The following is a 20,021-nucleotide window of genomic DNA, read 5'->3' on the forward strand; positions in this document are numbered from 1 at the left end:
TATGCGTATAAAACGACGTCACAGCAGTTTAATGCAGCGTTGCTATGACGACCCTGCTCACATTGCGGAGGATTGTGATGGAAAGGGACCTGGTACCAAAACCCAGTAGAGTAGAGTAATGCTAGAACTGTATAGTGGAAAAACCCCTTTAAGCTGCTAAATGCTCCACTATGTTCACCAGCTAGTCTACAGATAACTGGGTCTGTAGCAGGTAGAGTACAGTGGCTTATTTTTTTTTTACAGCTATTCTCTGAAAACGTCACTATGAGAGCTCTGAGAGTGAACCAGAACAGTAAAGTTGCTGCCAGACAGTTAAACGATGAGCTGAAACTCAACTATAAAGCTTTATATAGTTGAGTTTCAGCTCATCATAACTGCCAATGACCTGCAAATGACCTCACGTGTCAACAGTTCCGTTGCCATGACAACCGAAAGCAAAGTTCCGGAATTTTCCTCAAAGAGCGAATGACAGAGAGGATGATGTCATAGAAATATATGTTCTAGATACTTTAACACATTACACAGTAAATACTGCAGGATTCAGCAGTGAAGGAAACAGTTTAACCATCACATGTTCTTCACATGGTGGAAACTCATCTTTAAAAACTAATTATTATATATCTTAATAGCTAGAATTACTTTTTTTTTAATAATATAGTGTAGTCTAATGTGAAAATTCAGACAAGTGTCATCATCTCTGCAGCTTTATGAAGCTGTTTAGTCTCATTTAGCTGCTAGTTTAAGTTTGTTTTATTTAGTTTTTTTGTATTTAGGAAGTTTTTATTCTCACCTGACAGAGAAGACATGTTATAGAAATATATGTTATAGATACTTTAAGCTGCAGAGTCTCTGATAATTCTCTGTAGGTTCATCAAACACATGAAACACTGACAGAGGAGACTGTGTTGATATTAAATATAGATTATATAGATGAGCTGTTCCAATAAAGGGTTAACTAACATGTCAAAGTGTCCTGATGGTGGCGCTGCAGGACAGTGTGTGTGTGTGTGTGTGTGTGTGTTGTGTCAGTATTACGCAGCTGAACTTTGTGGTCAAATAGAAAAGCCAATTACAGTTGAGTGTGATGATGCTGTCAGTGTACTGTAGGTACAAACTGTGTGTGTGTGTGTGTGTGTGTGTGTGTGTGTGTGTGTGTGTTTGTATGAGTGTATTTCTGTGTCATAGTTCATAATTGATTTTTCTTTTTCTTTTTTTAACACACCGTCTGAACATGGAGTCGTTGTACTTTAGTGTCTCTTTGAACACTAAGTTCAGTGTTTGTGACATCAGTGACTGAGGACAACCTGTACACACATTACATTATATTATTATTATATTATATTATGTTATATTATATTGTTATTATATTATATTATAGTATGTTATATTATATTATTATTATATTATAGTATGTTATATTATATTGTTATTATATTATGTTATATTATATTATAGTATGTTATATTATATTATTATTATATTATGTTATATTATATTATTATTATATTATATTATTATTATATGATATTATATTATAGTATGTTATATTATATTATTATTATATTATATTATGTTATATTATATTATAGTATATTATATTATATTATATTATAGTATGTTATATTATATTATATTATATTATAGTATGTTATATTATATTATATCATAGTATGTTATATTATATTATTATTATATTATATTATAGTATGTTATATTATATTATATTATATAGTTTTGGTTATTTCTAACTTTTAACTGGTTTATTTTATCATATATTATTTCATGTTTCTTTCTTGTTTATGTTGTATTTATATGTATTTGTATTTTACATTTAATAATATTAATAATAAGCTTTATTTATAGAGCACCTTTTATACGAGGGATGTTACTCAAAATGCAGCAATTAAAAAAAAAAAAATAAAACATTTAGTTAAAATAAGTTAAAATGACACAAATTAAACACCAGATTAAATAAATATGTTTTCACATTTCTTAATAACTTTGGGATATAATTAAAGAAAGTTACACTTCCTGTTTCTATCACTAACCGTCTGCTACACACACTAAAACTACACAGAGAAGCTTCACATTAAACATCTGGACTGTTTCTATCAGAGATGAAGTTAAAGTTACAGTAAGTCCCCACAAGTGAGGTGAGACTGTGTGTGTGTGTGTGTGTGTGTATGTATATGTGTGTGTGTGAGTGTGTATGTGTGTGTATGTGTATATGTATATGGGTGTATATGTGTGTGTGTGTGTGTGTATGTGTGTATGTATGTGTGTGTGTGTGTATGAATATGTATCTGTACATGTGTGTGGGGTATGTTTATGTGTGTGTGTGTGTGTGTGCGTGTGCATGTGTGCATTTGTTTGTGTACATGTACGTGTATGTATGTGTGTGTGTGTGTGCATGTGTATGTATATGTATCTGTACATGTGTGTGGGGTATGTTTATGTGTGTGTGTATATGTGTGCATTGTTTGTGTACATGTATGTGTGTGTGTGTATCTGTACGTGTGTGGTTGTATCTCTGCAGAACCACCAGGGGGCGCAGTCTGCTCACAAATCACTGAGATACCTCCTCATCACTTCTCTCCCTCTCTCTCTCTCTCTCTCTCCCCCCCTCCTCTCCTCCCTCCATCACAGGAAGCCCTCTCAGGCCCCGTGTGTGTGACGTGCTGATTGGCTGGCGTGTGGCGTAAGAGGGAGGGGTGTGGCGGCTCTCTCGACCAATCAGCAGCGAGGAGGTTTGGCTCTCATGTAAATTGTTGCGGCTGAGACTCAAACAAAGAGATTCATCTGTTCATCCCTCTATCTTTCATCCCTTCATCCCTCTATCTTTCATCTGTTCATCCCTCTTTCTTTCATCTGTTCATCCCTCTATCTTTCATCCCTTCATCCCTCTATCTTTCATCTGTTCATCCCTCTATCTTTCATCCCTCTATCTTTCATCTGTTCATCCCTCTATCTTTCATCCCTCTATCTTTCATCCGTTCATCCCTCTATCTTTCATCCGTTCATCCCTCTATCTTTCATCCCTTCATCCCTCTATCATTCACCTGTTCATCCCTATCATTCATCTGTTCATCCCTCTATCTTTCATCCCTTCATCCCTCTATCATTCACCTGTTCATCCCTCTATCTTTCATCTGTTCATCCCTCTATCTTTCATCTGTTCATCCCTCTATCTTTCATCCCTTCATCCCTCTATCTTTCATCCCTTCATCCCTCTTTCATCTGTTCATCCTTCTATCATTCACCTGTTCATCCCTCTATCTTTCATCTACATCATCTCTCTGTTTCTCTTTATCTCTTTTCATCTGTTCATTTCTTTCTTTATCTCTTTATTTCTTTCTCTTTATCTCTTTTCATCTGTTTTCTTTCTCTTCATTCTCATCCCTCCATCTCCTTCCTTCATGAATAATAAAAGGCGATCTCTAAATAAAAAACATTTAAACATTTCATTCATTTTTCTAAATATCACAGTTATAACGAGATCAGCGGGTCGGCAGCTAATGGAAGCAAAGCATGCTGGGATATCGAGTTCTAACCGGCGGATAAAGTCGTAGTTTCATTCTGCTGCCTGCTGATTGGCTTGCTGTTTTATTTATATATTTATATTTTATGAAATGTTTTAATCTTTTTAAACAGATGAGATTATAAAGATGACATGAAACACGGGACAGAAACATAAATAGAGAAATATATAAAATAAAAAGTCCTAACTGTCACTAAAATATTAATATTATTACTTTTTTAATGTTTCCACATGAGGATGAAACGTTTCCTGCTCGGCCTCAACAACCTAATTATTATTTCTATTTTACTGTTTTATTTATATTTATATTCTATCATCATTAATATATATTTTTAGGCAATATTTTGCATTATTTATTGTTTATTTGTGTTTATTTGTGTTTATTCTGGATGTAAATCTTGCATATAAACACATTTATATATTGCAGATTTATTTTAACGGAGATCTTGTTTACTGTATATATTATTTTATTTATTTATTTTATTTTGTCTTATTTATTATTATTATTGGTTCTAGTTTTAGTGACTTTATAATCTTATATTATTTGTATTTTGCATTTATTCAATCATCTTTTTACTTTCTCTTCTACCAGCTGATACTCATTGTTTATGTTTCTGTAATATATTTAACCCTCCTGTTGTCCTCGAGTCAAGGAAGGAAGGGAGGGAGGAAGAAGGAAGGAAAGGATGGAAAGGGGGAAGAAGGAAGGAATGGAGGAATGGAGGAAGGAGGTAGGGGAGGAAGGAAGGTAGGAGGGAGGGAGGAAATAAGGAAGGAAGGAAGGAAGGTAAGGGGAGGAAAGAAAAAGAGAAGGAAGGAGGGAGGAAAGGGAGGAAGGTAGGAAGGAGGGAGGGAGGAAAGAAGGACAGAAGGAAGGAAAGTAAGGAAGGAAGGAGGGAAGGGGGGAGGAAAGAAAGAGAGAAGGAAGGAGGGAGGAAAGGAAGGAAGGGAGGAAGGGAGGAAGGAGGGAGGAAAGAAGGACAGAAGGAAGGAAGGAAGGAAAGTAAGGAAGGAAGGAAGGATGGAGGAAAGAAGGAAGGAAAGAAGGACAGAAGGAAGGAAGGAACAGTCAAAACAGACGGGATCAATTTGACCCGTTTTAATTGTAAAGTTTGTTGTTATTGTGTTTTTAAATGTATAGTTTAGTTTTTAAGGCAGCACTATTTAACAGCAGATGTGACTTCCAGTAAAAACATAAACTATCAAAGCTTCATAAATAACTCTACATAAAGACAATGATCAGAGTTATAATAACAGGAAGTTAAACTTAGCTCATCTCACACTCGTCTCTCGCTGAGTCGTGACTGACTGACCTGAAGTCTTTACTCCCACCAGGCAGGAGGAGTAAGATTAACATAAGACTGCTGCACCGAGTCCACGCTGACTGCAGGCTGGAGACTCTAGCTCAGATAGTACAGACAGAGAGAGAGAGAGAGAGAGAGAGACAGAGAGAGAGACAGAGAGAGAGAGAGACACAGAGAGAGAGAGAGAGACAGATAGAGAGACAGAGAGAGAGAGAGAGAGGGAGAGAGAGAGAGACAGAGAGAGAGAGGGAGAGAGAGAGAGACAGAGACAGAGAGAGAGACAGAGAGAGAGAGAGAAAGAGAGAGAGAGAGAGAGACAGATAGAGAGACAGAGAGAGAGACAGATAGAGAGAGACAGATAGAGAGAGAGAGAGAGAGAGAGAGAGACAGATAGAGAGAGAGAAAGAGAGAGATAGAGAGAGAGAGAGATCTCACTCTGATTCAACATCTAGGTTAACCCCTAGACTGTATATAAGAAATGGACGTAACATCCGTGACATCACCCATTGGTTTGTGGACTGCTGCTCGGAGGCCAATAGTATCGGATCTGAGCAGCGCCATCTTGAAAATTTCAGGTGCATGCTGGGAAAAATAAAAACACAGATTCTACTTATATGGGCATCAGGAGGAGCAAGAGGACGGAGCGGGGGAGGTTGCGAGGGCTTGATCTACCACAGTCTACACCGGGCAACCTGGTGATGCTAACCGAGTTAGCTGTTACGACTATAACCACAAAACTCCGGAGAAAACTGTCGGTGTGAAACAAGTTCACGACTATTTCCTGAAGTCTATCTGTCCTCCTGAACCTGTGAATCAATCAACCTGTCAATCACGGTTCCTTCTTCCTTTCCTTCCTTCTTCCTCCCTTCCATCCTTCTTTCCTTTCCCACTCCTCCCTTCCTCCCTCGCTTCCTTCTTTCCTCCATCCTCCCTCCTTTCCTTCTATATTCCTACCTTCCTTTCTTCCTCCCAATCCTCCCTCGCTTCCTTCTTTCCTTCCTCCCCTCCTTCCTTCCTCCTTTCCTTCCCACTCCTCCTTTCCTCCCTCGCTTCCTTCTTTCCTTCCTCCCTTCCTTCTTGACTCGAGGACAACAGGAGGATTAAACTCTTTCTGCTCTCTGAAAACGTATTTAAGGATTAATCACCAATCATGACTGATGAGGTTTTCATCAATGATTTGTCGTTCTGAAATTATAGAGAGTAATTATGAGGAGATTCTGTGAAATGCCCAAATATGAACAGTATGTCTTAAAGCAGCAGTCATGTGTCTGTATGAGCAGTGGAAGAAGGTTTTCCTCTCTGTCATCTTTCCTTCTCTTCATGTTTTCAGTTTGAATGAAGCTGCATTCATATATCTCTCTGAGTGTGATGGTTGGAGATCAGAGTGGAAGCAGAGACTGAAGCTTCACACCTGAAACCCTGCAGGTGTGAAGCTTCATGTTAGTGAGAGATGTCACTTAAAGGAAAAGTTCACAATTCTTCAAATCTGTCTTAACCTTCCTGTCGTCCTCCAGGGTCAAATTCACCCCGTCTGTTTTGACCGTTCCTTCTTTCCTCCCTCCGTTCCTTCCTTCTGTCCTTCCTTCCTCCCTCCCTCCTTCTCTTTCTTTCCTTCCTCTCTCTTTCCTCCCTGCCTTCTTTCCCTCCCTCCCTCCCTCCTTCCTTTCCTTCCTCCCTTCCTTCGTCCTTCTTTCCTTCCTTCCTCCCTTCCTACTTTTTTCCTCCCTCCCTCCTACCTTCCTTCCTTCCTCTGTCCTTCTTTCCTCCCTTCCTTCCTTCTTTTTTCCTCCCTCCCTCCTACCTTCCTTCGCTTCTTTCCTGTCCTTCCTTTCCTCCCTCCCTCCCTTCCCTCCTCCCTCCTTTCCTTCCTTCTTCCTCCCTTCCTTCCTTCTTCCTCCCTTCCATCCTTAACTCGAAGACAAAAGGAGGGTTAAGACACATTTTAATAATTGTGAACTCGTCCTTTTTTCAACCATCACAACAGAATATATCTTAAGTGCCTTAAATTTGCACCATGATCCTCTTTATTTCCAACACACCTCCATTAATCTATCAGGCCTCACCTGAAAGTAACACTGGGAGTCTTTAGGTAAAGTATTGTAAGTTTGACGGTAACGTTTAAATTAAGTTAACAGGAAATGATTTGGATGTTTTACTACAGTTTCACTCTGTAGGTGGATGTGAATATCATCCGCAGCGATGTGCAGTTTATGAAGAAACGCCGGCCTGAACAGCAGGAGACAGTAAAAAAAAAATCAAAGTTAAAGAGCTGTTGAAAGTGGGAGGAAAGAGATGATGAGACTGAAAGAAAACCTGGAGGAGGGCAGCTGAGCGGCTCGGAGAAAATGAGATTTCCTTCTTCTGTGAGAGAGAAGAGATGGAGAGGCTCGGAAGAAGGGATGCTGTCAGACGGAAATTCATGGAGAGAGAGAGAGAGAGGAAGAGAGAGAGACAGAGAGGGACAGAAAGAGAGAGAGAGAGAGAGAGAGGGACAGAAAGAGAGAGAGAGAGAGAGAGAGAGAGACAGAGAGAGGGAGAGAGAGAGAGAGGGAGAGAGAGAGAGAGAGAGAGAGAGAGAGAGAGAGGAGAGAGAGAGGAGAGAGAGAGAGAAGAGAGAGAGAGAGAGAGAGAGAGAGAGAGAGAGAGAGAGAGAGGAGAGGGAGGGAGGGAGGGAGGGAGGAGGGAGAGAGAGAGAGAGAGAAGAGAGAGAGAGAGAGAGAGAGAGAGGATGAGAGAGAGAGAGGAGAGAGGAGAGATGGAGAGACGGGGGACGATGAGGGTGCTCAGGTAGATAATGAAACTGAGCAGAAGGAGCGGCTCCACTCGGATCGAGTCTTTTCATTTGTCAGCAGATGAGAGGCGAAGCAGCAGGAAGCAAAAAACACATTTAACTGTCTGACAACTGAACGGATAAATATTTAGTCCTGAGAGTCAAACTGCAGGAGGAGATGAAACCCTGAGAGGAGCATGAGGCGCCCTCCTGAACCTGTGAACCAATCAACCTGTCAATCACCACGTAGCCACGCCCTAATGCATACCCTGCTTTATCGTCACATATAAAAATCAGGGAGGCCAAAATGTCCCAAATGAACATCATACTGCATTGAAGAAGGCTTTAAACTAGCGATTGAGACCATAAACACATTTTGAAAACGTTTACTGAGGTTAGAAATCAAGTGAGAAGTTGGTGAATTCTCCATTGACTTGTATAGAGACGGAAGTCTTTTTGACACCAAAACGGTCGCCCCCTGGTGGCCTTTTGATAGAATGCAGTTTTAAGTTACTTCCTCGTTGGCCTCATTTCAGAGGACCAGAACTCCCCGCCTGCATCTAACACGTCGGTTTCTGTACTTTAGTGACGACATTTAGCGTCATATAATTTTTCGTAACGTCTTAAAGGGAACGATTACACATCTTCATCCCTGATCGAGAGACTCTGTGACAAATGTTGGGTTCAGTGAGTTTACTCCCTCTTACTTTCAAATGTCAGATGAGATAAAGCAATGAAACCGTTTAACCTGCTATTTACACACACACACACACACACACACAACACACACACACACACACACCAGGTGTTTCTGTGGCAACCAACTGGCTTAACATGAAGGTTGAGAAGACGAGAAAGACTTTTAGAGTTTGTGTGTGTGTGTAAAGTGATGATGATGTAAACTTCATCATTACCGTCAATGCAGGAGTGAACACACACACACACACACACACACACACACACACACACACACACACACACACACACACACACACACACAAACACACACCACACACACACACACACACACACACACACACAACACACACACACACCACACCACACACACACACACACACACACAACACACACACACCAAGGCAGCGATGGTGAGACGAAGAGGAGGAGGAGGAGGAAGGCGGGAAGATCAGAGAAAGTGAAACTGAGTCAAAGCATCTTGAGTCGAGGTCGGAACTTGTCAAGAAATTAAAACTTCACATCTTCCTTTCAGTTCGTCTCTTTTTTTCGTTTCTCTCTCGTTGAATTCAAACTCAAATAAACTTTGAATTGTAAAATGCAGCATCGTCTGAGGCTTCGGACTCTAATCTGTCTGCAGGGTCACAGGCAGCGATCTGATTGGCTGCTCATCAAGTTTTAAGTCTGTTCAACTCAATCAGCTGAACATATTTCACCTCAATGTGGACCGAAGAATAACTTCAGAGCTTCACTGACGAGACAAATGTGCTTGTTTCACTTTATTAAAGTCTTGACTTTGTATTGATTCACTTCTGACTCGTCTTAACTGACTTGAAGCCAGACTGTTGACTTGCATCGAGCCTCAAGTTTCACATCTGCTCAGCTAAACCAAGACTTCAGACTTGGACTTTCTCTATTGACTAAAAAACTTGTAACTTCATAATTTTATTCATACTTGTCTTGACTGGCTTGAAACTTGACTCAGGTTCTTTCTACAAGACTCGAGCTTCGATTTTGACTTTTCTTGACTGAACTGAGGTTTAACTTTCATGGTAAGTGTAAGTCTGAAGTTTCAAGCTCGACTTGGACTCATTTCAACTGAGTCACAACTTGACTTGATTGACTTCAGATGCCACTTTTCATTTGACTTTAAATCTGCCTCGTACTTTCACTTGATTGACTTGATCTTTGACTGAGACTTGATTAATTTGAGGTTTGAGACTTGAACTTGTTTGTTTGGTTTGAGGTTCTACATGATTGAATCTTGATTAATTTGAGGTCTATCTTTCGCAGCTTTTTAATCATTTGTGTTACAACTTGGACTTCATTTGATTAACTTGATGTCTAACTTGGATTGATGTTCGACTTGGACTTGTTGATTTATTTGATGCTTGTCTTGTTTGACAGGCCTCTCGCCACATTCATGTCTCAATGGATTTGATATTTGACTTCAATTTGACTAATCTGAGGTTTGACTAGGACTTGTTTTGATTGTTTTGGGGTTGGAATCGACTGAACCTTGATTCATTCGAGGTTTGACATCAACTTGACTCGATTAAATTAAGGTTTGGCTTGATTTAACCTCAGTTTGATTAATCTCAGATTTGATTGACAGGCCTCTTAACCCTGTTCATGTCTCGATGGACTTGATATTTGACTGAAACTTGATTAATTTTAGGTCGGACTCGATTTAATCTCAATTAATTTGTGTTCAACTAGGACTTAAATTGATTAATTTGATGGCTGACTTGGGATTGTCTCGATTAATTTGAGGTTTGACATCAACTTGACTTGATTAGATTGAGGTTTGTCTTGATTTAACCTCAGTTTGATTGATCTAATGTTTGACTAGGACTTGTTTCGATTGGTTTTGAGGTTCTGAGATTAATTGAAAGGCCTCTTACCATGTTCGTTCAGGACTAACTCAGATTTGATTAAAATGAGGTTCAACTTGATTAAATCTTGATTAATTCGAGGTTAATCTCAAGCTCGTACTTCCATAATTTGTGTTCGACTTGGACTTGACTTGATTAATGTGATGTTTGACTTGAACTTGTTGATTAATTTGAGGCTCAACTTGTAACTCGTCTTGATTATATTCATATTTAACTTTGGAGGTAAAAACCCAGGATGGCGTTCCAGCAGCTCTCTCTCTCTCTCTCTGGTTTGAAGTCTGTTACATCTTCATGTGTCTCTGATGGTTCATTAATGTTTAAATTTAACACTCGCAGCACCTTTAATCTGCTGCACTGCATCTCTGCTCGCTGCAGGTCTGAGTCTTGCTCGAGGACACTTCAAGCAGGGTGGCGTCATGTTTCGAAGGACGTCTCCGCATCTCACACATCCTGCTGCTTTGTCTCATGTTAAATCCCATCCAATAACATCGCTTTATTCTCTGATTCTTCCCCTTAAACCCCGCCGCCTTTATCTCCCTCGTTTGTCCCTCTACGCCTGCCTTAATTCGTCCTCTAGTTACCTGCTGATCGAGTGTGTTTGTGAAAGGTGCCTCCCAGACAGACCGCACCGTCAAAATCTCCTTATTTTTACTTTCTTTTCCTCCTTTTCTTTCAGTCGTTTCGCTCGTCTTCTGTCTTCTAGCGATCCGACGCCTCAGCAGTGTATTTATGTGCATGTCGGTGGAGTATTTGAACGTCTCTGTGAAATTTTCCTGTGTGTGTTTTCCCAAGTGGCAGAGTCTCCTATCTGGCGTCGTCTCTCATTTAATTATTCATGTACATTCAAGAGCGCTACAGGCCCGTTTACAACTCTCCTTCTCTGTATCTCTTTTCTCTCTCTCGCTCTCTTTCCTCTTGACATTATAGAAGCAGAGTCGACACTTCTGGCACAACTTCACCGACTTCCAAGGTGCAGAGAGACAGAAAAAAAAAGTCTAAAAAGGTCAAAGCTCCAGCAACACTTGTAGTAAACAGAACAACTTTATTGTTAGGACCGATGGTTTTACAGCTTGCAGCCTTCATTAGAGTCTATTGGGTTGGATAAGTTGGACTTTTCTGTGAATTTAAAATGACAACAATATACTGTCACAATCTAAATCTGTACTGTAAATAGTTATAGATTTGTTTTAACTAATTGCTACATTAATTTAGGTTATGTTGTATCTCTGGGTTAGGGTTAGGTCTTTTGAAGGTACCCCATTGGCTGATACATGTCTGGATGCACCTAATTGGTTAATCCTTTTTGAGTTATCTGCTGCTTTATAACTACCAACTAGGGCTGGACGATATGGACAACATCAAATATCACGATATTTTAGACCAGGGCTCTCAAACATTCGGCCCGCCAAGGAGTCCACTCCAGCCCACTGTCCTTCCTTCCTTCCTTTCATCTTTCCTTCCTTCCTTCCTTTCATCTTTCCATTCTTTCTTCCATCTTTCCTTCCTTCCATTGTCTTTCCTTCCTTCCTTCTATATTTCCTTCCTTAATTCCTTCATTCCTTCCCTCTTTTTAATGATGTGGCCCTCATCAGATCATATTGAATGAAGATGAGTTTGACTCTCCTGTTTTAGACCAAATTCCTCGATATCGATACAATATTGTAGAGACGACTGTCGATGCTTTCACAAAAAATTGACCCAATGAAACAATTATTACGATATCCAATCGATATAATTTCAATATATTGCTCAGCCCTACTACCAACTATTATTTAAATGCTGTTTGTAATGTGTTTTATGACCCTCGTCTTGGTTTTTACGAGCCAGTCGTCCTCTAAGTTTTCAGTATATCTGCACATTTCTAACATCTTTCTGTATCCTGCTGTAACACCAAATTTGCATTGTATTGTATTTTCTTTTATTTGATTGTGTTATATCTTTATGATCTGCTCTGTCTACATCCTCAGCTGCTGACTGGTTTATTTCCGACCTGTTTTATCTCCCTCTTTCCTCCTTAATTCCCGTGTCTGCATCTTTGTCGGTTCAGCTGAATTTTTAAGGAAACTTTATTGGCGTTACTGTCAAAAGTCACTGTTGCCTGAGCGATGCATTACTCTGGAACAATCATAAGAGAATACCAAAAATAAATAAATAAAAAATCAATCCCTCTCTGTCTCTTTCACTTTCTGCTTCTGCTCCCTGATCTCCCAGCTCACTCAATTTAAATTCAAAATATGTGACTTATAAAAAAAAACTCTTCCAGTAAAAAAATCAACCTTTTTCTTTCCTGCAGTCATGAAGAGAACATTTAAACATTTGTAAGAGTTCAGTTGATTCATGGCTTAATGAACTGATCTGACAAGTATTGTGTGTGAACCACGCGGGGAGCTCCGGTCCTCTGAAATGAGGCCAACGCGGAAGTAACTTAAAGCTGCATTCTATCAAAAGGCCACCAGGGGGCGACCGTTTTGGTGTCAAAAGGACTTCCGTCTCTATACAAGTCAATGGAGAATTCACCAACTTCTCACTTGATTTCTAACCTCAGTAAACGTTTTCAAAATGTGTTTATGGTCTCAATCGCTAGTTTAAAGCCTTCTTCAATGCAGTATGATGTTCATTTGGGACATTTTAGCCTCCCTGATTTTATATGTGACGATAAAGCAGGGTATGCATTAGGGCGTGGCTACGTCGTGATTGACAGGTTGATTGGTTCACAGGTTCAGGAGGGCGCCTCATGCTCCTCCTGATGCCCATATAAGTATAATCCCGTGGGTTTTTTTTCCCCCAGCATGCACCTGAAATTTTCAAGATGGCGCTGCTCAGATCCGATACTATTGGCCTTGAGCAGCAGTCCACAAACCAATGGGTGACGTCACAGATGTTACTTCCATTTCATATACAGTCTATGGTGTGGATCTAAAGTCTGATATATCTTCCTCTGTGGTTGTCCAATAATCACAAACTCTTCATTATTAAGAGTTTGGTCATGTTAGTTTGTTTAGAAACAGTGATTTTCAGTCTCTAAAAAGTAGCTCTGTGTAAGACAGACGCTACTGAGCATGTGCAGTAAGCATCTCGTCTTCTCTGCAAAGTTCAATCAGTCTGAACTCTGCGTGGACAGAAGGAGGCGAATCAAATCATGACCAGAAAATGTGTAAATGTGTTTTGCTGCGTTCCATGAAAACATAAATGGGAAGCAAATTTTGTGTGTGACTGCACTGCAGCATCAGAGGAGGGAAAAAAAGAAAGTTGCATCTCGAGTAGTGGGAGAGATGCCTCCCTGCAGCAACACTCATACTAAGGAACACCCTCGTTATATAAGAGACAGGAGCTAAAACAGCCTGTTAACAGACAGAGGCTGAACTGAGCTGCTGCACAAAGGACCAGTAGAAGATAAATAAGGAGTTTTTAAATGATATTAAATCCAAAATGTGTCCAAATGCTGCAAGATGAGTCAAGCCTTCAAGTGTCCATTTCTGCCTTTTTTCACACTGTCAACTTAACTAACTTTGCAATTCTTATTTGAAACTGATTTACACAATTAAAAGAATTTGGATCTGCAACAGACGGATGCTTCAAGTCTGTCCTCTGAAAGTTTTATGATCTTTCTCTCTTTCCCCCCCGACCGCAGAGAACCGATCCTGTCTCCAAAAAAACAACTCGACTGAGACGAGATGAACACTGACACGAAGGCACAATTCAATCTGAAACTTATACTACAGTCGTTTCACTGCTGGAAGACCTTTTGAAGGCCAAACACACACATACATACACACACACACACCACACCACACACGCACACGCACACGCACACACACGCACACACACGCACACACACGCACACACACGCACACACACGCACACACACGCACACACACAGACACAGACACACACACACACAAGCTTTCTACAGTACTGTGTGCAATAGGAACCTCCCTCTGCTCTCCTGTTGTGTGTGTGTGTGTCTCTCTCTCTGTGTGTGTTTGTGTGAGTCTCTCTGTGTGTGTGTCTCTCTTCTGTGCTCTTGTGTGTGTGTGTGTGTGTGTGTGTGTGTGAGTGTGTGTGTGTTACTGTGTTTCTCTATCTGGGTGAGTGTGTGTCTCTCTCTCTGTGTGTGTGGTGTGGTCTCTCTCTCTGTGTGTGTCTCTCTCTGTGTGTGTGTGTGTCTCTCTCTGTGTGTGTGTGTGTGAGAGTGTCTCTCTGTGTGTGTGTGTGTGTGTGTGTGTCTCTCTCTGTGTGTGTGTGTGTGTGTGTGAGAATAACCTTGAAGATCCCCTTCACTCCCACCCACCCAGCCTTTAACGAGCTCGTTTGCCTCTTGTCTTTTTAATTGGCTACAATGACACACGAAGCCCCGCCCACTAGACGTGCGATCAACTAATTAGCTGCTACAGCTCGAGGACATCGGCTTCGACCAATCACGATGCGGTTAGAGAGTAATTGAGCGTTATTAGGCTATGAAGTCGAAGCCACGCCCATTAGGAAATTGACAGAAAACACACACACACACACACACACACACACACACACACAGTATAACAGTAATGAGGAGTTTCTTTGAAAAGCTGCCTTTTCTTAACCTTAATTTTTTCACTTAGAGCACACACTAATTAGAGAGCGAGAAAAGATGAAGGCAAACTGTGCTCACATATCAGAAATATCCGACTGTGTGTGTGCGTGCGTGTGTGTGCGTGCGTGTGGAGTTTCCTCTCTAGCTGCAGGGATTCAGCTGTGAAGCCCCCGTCTCAGTCCGTCGCACCGAGAGACAGAAAAGGGAAAAAAGATGAAAGGAAGAGGAGGATGAAGAGGAAAAAGAGGAAGATAGCTGGTTACAAATTGTGAGATGCTGTTACGCTTCCACTGTTCCCTCTTTTCTTTTTTTTTTTTTGTTCCTTTCTCAGATTCCTTCTTATTTCTGTCCTCGTCTCCGTTTCCTGTTCATCAAAACCCGGAGCAGAAATCCCAACAGACGCCGCCGCTGACAGGATTCACACTAAAAACTTGTTGTCTGTTATTCGTTGTTTTTCATGTTTGCATCGGCTGCTTTAATTCTGGATTCAAGACAGAAAAACAAAACAGAAGTAGTGTTTTGTTTTGACGAGGCGAATGATACTAATTGGGGCGGGGCTACATTTTACCGCCGTGTTTGTGGACTCCCATTTTGAAGCCTCGGAATTTGCATTTTGACCATCGTCATCTTGGATTTCTTGAGCCAGAAGAGGACCATATTTATAACGAGAGCTGCTAGTTTGGTTAACAAGGTGCATTTAAAGTCTATGACTGTCAGAAATCACTCCCTACTTACTACACAGTGCACAACATTTTACCCCTCCAGCACTTTATCTTAGTGTCCTGAATGCAGAGTTAGTAAATTTCTAAACTTTATTCTGCCCTAAAACACTCCACAATGCGATTCTCCACATTTTAAATACCGTTGCACGAATCTATACCGACGATGTGTACGATATGCTGATGACGTTACTCTATACTAACGGTGTGACGCTATACTGACGATGTGACACTATACTGACGATGTGACCTCTATGCAGACGAAGTGATGCTTTGCGGACGATGTGGCGCTAAACTGACGATGTGACGTTATGATGACGATGTGGCGCTAAACTGATGATGTGACGATATGCTGATAACGTGACGCTATACTGACTATGTGATGCTTTGCGGACAATGTGGCGCTATACTGACAATGTGACGTTATGATGACGATGTGATGCTTGCGGACGATGTAGCGCTATACTGACGATGTGACGCTATGATGACGATAACGATGTGACGCTATACTGACGATGTGACGCTTTGCTGACGATGTGACTCTATACTGATGATGTGACGCTATACTGACGATGTGACACTATACTTACGACATGATGCTATACCTGACGATGTGACACTATACTTACGACGTGATGCTATACTGACGATGTGACTCTATACTTACGACGTGATGCTTTGCGGACAATGTGACGTTATGCTGACGATGTGACTGTATGCAGACGATGTGACTCTATGCTGACCATGTGACGCTATGGCGATGATGTCATGCTATTCTGACGATGTGACGCTATGCCGACGGTGATGACACAAATGGTGACGATTAATTAGTGTCCCAAATCATGATTTACTGCTCACTGTTGAGTGAACTAGTTAGTATTTATTATACAGGGAGCAGTGAATGAGTGAATAAGGAGTGACAAGCATCATATATTCTCAATACTCTTGTAGATGATATTGCTATTTTTTTACTATATTTTTTACTACTATTGTCTTTTTATTGCTTGTGTACTTAGATATTTATTGTTCTTTATTCTTTTGATTGACTTTCTTTCAATATTTTTGCTGCTGTGATACTGTAACCTTCCCCATGTGGGACTAATGAAGGATAATCTTATCTTACAGAGACTTATTTATGTATGTATCCTTAATGAGCCAAGTTTATGATTGAGTAGACATGTGTTTAAATAAATAAAAATTACTCTAAATAATTGATGAGGAGCAACATTAAGACGTCGGCGGCAAAAAACACGTGAAGTGTCGAGCCTGCAGCGTCGACGTTCAGGAGCCTCTTCGTGCTTTCAGTTGCCGGCTCGCTCTGTCATCACACTCAGCTCCTCTCATTAAATCGTCTCACTATCGCAAGCTCTGAACACACACACACACAGACACACACACACACACACACACACTTTAATACACCCGAGCTGAGGAAAATGAGAGGCAGTGATGTTGAGAGGAGTGAATCGATGGACTAGTAAGAGGGAAGAAACAACAAAGAGAGAGAGAGTGTATGAAACTGAGGGAAGGCCCAGAAAAATGTAGTGAAATGCAGACAGGATGAGTCATAAAGAGAAAGAGAGCAGAGAGACAGAGAGAGAGAGAGAGATAGACAGAGAGAACAGAGAGAGAGAGAGAGAAGAGAGAGAGAGAACACAGAGAGAGACAGGTGAGAGAGAGACAGAGAGAGAGAGAGAGAGAGGAGAAAGAGAGAGGGAGAGGGAAAGAGAGAGAGGAAGAAAGAGAGAGAGCAGAGAGACGAGAGAGACAGAGTGAGAGAGAGAGAGACAGAGAGAGAGAGGGAGAAAGATGAGAGGGGAGAGGGAGAGAGAGAGACAGAGAGAGCAACAGAGAGAGAGAGAAACATAGAAAGAAAGAGAGAGAGAGGACAGAGAGAGAGATAGACAGAGGGACAGAGAGAAGTGAGTGATGAAGAGAGAGAGAGAGAAACAGAGAGAGAGAAACATAGAAAGAAAGAGAGAGAGAGAGAGTTCCTTCTTCATTGTTAATGGAGGAGGAAGACACCTCATCCCAGTGCAGAGAGAGAAAAAAACAATCAGTGTTCAAACAAGTTATAATGATCCAAGTATTGTGTTTTCTTCCTGACAGCAGACCTCTGGTGGTTTTTGACTAATGCTTAGCCTCTGTCTCTCAGAAGGAAGGGAGGGAAGAAGTGGAGTGATAGTGAGTCATAGAGGGAGACTCTCGACGGACTGTAAGAAGAAGGTCACTACTCTGTCTTCTGTACTTACACTTATTATTTCTGAGGTAGATAAGTGTGAGATAAACGTTTAATCAATCAATCAATACCAGTATTTAACCTTCGACCCCGTCTGTTTTTGACTGTTCCTTCCTTCCTTCCTCCCTTCCTTCCCTTCTCCTTCCTCCTTCTCTCTTTTCTTTCCTTCCTCTCTCCTTTCCTCCCTTCCTTCTTTCCTTCCTTCGTTCCCTCCTTCTCTTCTTTTCTCTTTCTACTCCCCATTACCTTCCTTCTTTCCTCTGTCCTTCTTTCCTTCCTTCATCCATTCCTCTTTTCCTTTCACCCCTCCCTCCCTCCTTCTTTTCCTCCACTCCCTCCCTACCTTGCTTCCTTCTTCCCTCCCTTCCTTCCTCCATCCTTTTCTTTCCTTCTTCCTTCCATCCCTCCTTCCTTCCTTCCTCCCTCCTTTACCCAGAACTTCTTTAACCCTCCTGTTGTCCTCGAGTCAAGGAAGGAAGGGAAGAAGGAAGGAAGTAAGGGAGGGAGGAAGGAAAGGAGGGAGGAAGGGAGGGAGGAAGAAGAAGGAAAGGAGGGAGGAAGGGAGGAAGAAAATGAGGAAAGGAAAGAAGGAAGGAAAGGAAGGATGAGGAGAGAAGGAAGGTAGGAGGGAAGGAGGGAAGGAAGGAAAGGAAGGATGGAGGAAAGAAGGAAGGAAGGAAGGTAGGAGGGAAGGAAGAAGGAAGGAAGGACTTTAGGCAAACTGAAACAAACTTTAATAGCATGACGAGCACTGATTCGACTGATTCGAAGATATTATTTTCTCTGTTGATTTAATTTTTCTGTGGTTTTGATGAAAAAAAAAACTGGTTTAAGTCTTAATAATGAGAGTTAATGTTGATTTATACACTTATTCAAAAATCCCTATTTGATGCTTTAAATGCAACAATAAGATTAAAACAGATTTATTAGTTACAGTTGACGGTGTTTTCTCTCCTTCTGTGCTGTTATTCTGTTTGTTTGTTCTTCATCTATTCTTAGAAATCTGGATCTGATGCAACACACACACACACACACACACTAACACACACACACACACTCTGCATGATGAAATTCATTGACTGGAGAAGGCAATGTGATGTCAGGACAGCAGATAGAAACCAACCAGAGGAGGAAGAGGAGGAGGAGGAAGGAAATAAATGAGAGCGGAGGACGTAAACAGAAACGAGTTCTTGCTGAAATGTTTCTGTTGTTTCATAATTTAAATAAAACTCCCACAAACAACAAAGTCTAACAACACAGCACAACGTCAAAGGGAATGTTACTGTATATTAATATTAAGTAGAGAGGCTCATTATCAGTCACTCAGAGTAAAGGACAACAGGTGCCATGCAGACTTACAGATGAATTAACTTAAAATAAACTTAAAATAAACAATTAATATCATCTATTTTATTATGTTAAGTGTATTTCTACTATTTTCTTCAGTTAGAATGAATTTGCATTAAACTAAACCTAAAAAAAACAACTGTGTGAGGTGTTTTAAAACAACATGTGAGTCTCTTTTCTTGTTTTCATGTATCTCAGCGATCAGAGAGTCACATGATGTTTCTGTGTTTTTATCAGGCGGGGAGTTCCGGTCCTCTGAAATGATGCCAACGTGGAAGTAACTTAAAACTGCATTCTATCAAAAGGCCACCAGGGGGCGACCGTTTTGGTGTCAAAAGGACTTCCGTCTCTATACAAGTCAATGGAGAATTCACCAACTTCTCACTTGATTTCTAACCTCAGTAAACGTTTTCAAAATGTGTTTATGGTCTCAATCGCTAGTTTAAAGCCTTCTTCAATGCAGTATGATGTTCATTTGGGACATTTTGGCCTCCCTGATTTTATATGTGATGATAAAGCAGGGTATGCATTAGGGCGTGGCTACGTCGTGATTGACAGGTTGATTGGTTCACAGAAGCCAATAGAAGTGTACTAAGGCTGCGTTCAGGCTGCAAGCCAAAATCCGATTTTTAGCCAATCTAGATTGGAACCAGATGGCTCTTATGAAGTCTGAACAGTCATAAATCACATGAAATCCGATTTTTGCAAACCAGATGGAAACCACCTTTGGGAGGTAGTTTCAAATCGCATTTGGACAGATGTGTCTGAGTCTGAACATCTCCAAACACTCACATCTGTTCTGACTGTCCGTGACATCTCTCTACGTCTCTACGCTACGTCACTCTAGGCGACACCAGACCCGCTTATTCCAGTTGTTGTTGCTAGCTGATATCAATGGTTATTATTCCAGTTGTTGTTGCTAGCTGATATCAATGAAGGCAAT

The 20,021-nt window shown here is 40.8% G+C and overlaps 1 protein-coding gene across 1 annotated transcript in view; it reads right to left on the reverse strand.

Annotated features, from left to right (window-relative positions):
* LOC134002066 (LYR motif-containing protein 4B) overlaps positions 1–20,021 on the reverse strand; it is a 50,610-nt gene that overhangs the window by 3,673 nt on the left and 26,916 nt on the right. The window lies entirely within an intron of this gene.

The sequence above is a fragment of the Scomber scombrus genome, chromosome 20 (assembly GCF_963691925.1).
Source record: "Scomber scombrus chromosome 20, fScoSco1.1, whole genome shotgun sequence".
In the NCBI taxonomy this organism is placed as follows: Eukaryota; Metazoa; Chordata; class Actinopteri; order Scombriformes; family Scombridae; genus Scomber; species Scomber scombrus.